This window comes from Arachis ipaensis, chromosome B10, assembly GCF_000816755.2.
Source record: "Arachis ipaensis cultivar K30076 chromosome B10, Araip1.1, whole genome shotgun sequence".
In the NCBI taxonomy this organism is placed as follows: domain Eukaryota; kingdom Viridiplantae; phylum Streptophyta; class Magnoliopsida; order Fabales; family Fabaceae; genus Arachis; species Arachis ipaensis.
Window position 1 is genome coordinate 95,923,762 of NC_029794.2, and position 2,068 is coordinate 95,925,829.

General features: G+C 37.5%; 1 long non-coding RNA gene across 1 annotated transcript; it reads left to right on the forward strand.

Moving 5' to 3' along the window:
- LOC110267735 lies at nt 798–1,134 on the forward strand. The gene is made up of 2 exons (XR_002355630.1): nt 798–887; nt 983–1,134. It is a non-coding gene; the product is annotated as an uncharacterized LOC110267735 (long non-coding RNA).

The following is a 2,068-nucleotide window of genomic DNA, read 5'->3' on the forward strand; positions in this document are numbered from 1 at the left end:
TCGCCGCTATAGTTCCAAAGGCTTATGGAATCGTTTTGCCTCTCAGATCGAGAGAAAGTGCCTTTTTCGTTAACACATCTCCTCCGCGAACGACTCCTTGGATTCATTTTCATCTGATCCACCTCAGATCTGCATCGCTGTCATTATTTGTTCATCTCAGATCTACGTCACCAAGGTTTTTCAGCCACCGTTGCTGCTCTTGTCGCAGCACCACACCTCCGCCGCTTGTACTGCCTTCGTTCTTGCACATAGACGCACAAGATCATCGCCACGGTAGGTCTTCTCTGTTTAACTTTTTTATTTTGGTTTAAATATTTAGAAGCATTTGATTCTCTCTCTGTTATTATTTTTGCTCTGTTTACTTGCTTGATCCTAATTAATCTAGCAGATCAAGTTGAAATTAAAGTGTTTAAGTGTTTCAGATCCTAATTTTTTGTTTAAGTGTTTTAGGTAACTCTCAACATTTTCTCCAATTTTACTTGGCTGGATTTCTTAAAAAATTGAATAGTAGGAGGAACCTACAAAAGTGGCCATGCATCTCACCACAATGTCACAATGGTTTCTTAGCTTTTATGGCCAAATTCATGTGGATGATCACTTCTGTTAGAAATGATATCTTATTGATTCTATCAATTTCCAAGTAAAAATTTGGAAGAAAATTTAAGAATATTTGTGCTACTTATGCTGTGTTACTGGGATTTATCTTTCTAAAATCTGAAGTTATGATGCATGTTAGTGCCTTATGTGACGTTTCTTTCCTATTTGTAGCCATCGTCAATTATTTCAGATGAGGTTTGCACTACATATGATTTCAACCTTCTTGGAAAGACATGTTTATGCAAACCTGAGTGGGTTTGGCGTGGAGAAACATTCATGGCAAAGAAAATGTGTGCCTCTCTTTTTGGTTAATGCTTGCTATCATTAGCATATTGTAGATTTATTTGTGCATAATTGACTGAAATATCTATTTGAAATCTTGCAGTGAATATTATCATATAAAGAAGCAGATTGAGTCTGATTTTGTTGATGGTGCTAATGTGAGGTTATCAAAATCTTTTCTTGACCTGCCCAAGGTAGAGCAACAATAAAAGCTGAAATACCGTTTAAAGAAATACTGCCAGAAGGTTGGTATTTTTTTAACAACTTTGTTTCATAATAGAGGTCATATTTAATCAAGATGGCATTCACAGGCATACAAGCATTTTGCAATAAATGAATGGGTTCAGTAGACAAGATATAATAAGGAATGGATGCATTAGAAAGAGATTTGGGATAGTGCCACTTGTAGAATAGATGGTAGAATTAGGTGGTTTGAATATGTTTGGTAAAGTCTTGTAGCTAAAGGTAGGGGAACCTAAGGAAAACCATATGCAAATCATTAAAAGTGACTTAACGGTTTAAACATAAACATGATTTTTGGTAGAACATTATGCCATTATTATGACTTCAGAAATTGTTGACTGTGTTAAAATTTGTAGGCCAAATTTCGGTGATTGTTTGTTAGGGTGTAGGCAATTCAGAATGCATCTATTATCCTTGGAAGACCCTTTTTAGCTACAGAAAGAGCCCTTATTGATGTTTAGAAGGGTGAATTAAATCTAAGGGTCAATGAAGAGGAAATTATTCTTAATGTGCTAGAGGCCTTGAGACACCCTGATGATTCTAAAGGGTGTATGAGAGTTGATATGATTGAACCTCTAATTGAAGAGGCGTTTGAAGCCGAAAAGCTTGAGGATGTTCTAGAGTCTCCATCTGACGATACTTTGCTTGAGATTGATGAATCATCACCTCAGAAGGAGAAGTCTCACACACTTGGCACTGAGGAAGGGTCTCCGAAGCTTGAGTTGAAACCCTTGCCTCCATCCTTGAGGAATGCATTCCTAGGAGACCAAGACACTTATCTGGTGATCATAAGCTCCTCTCTGACAAAGAAGGAAGAGGAGGCGCTACTTCAGGTACTCAAGAGTCATAAAATGGCTCTTGGGTGGACCATTAGTGACTTAAAGAGGATTGGTCCAACCAAGTGTATGCACAAGATGATACCTGAGGATGATGCTAAATCAATTGT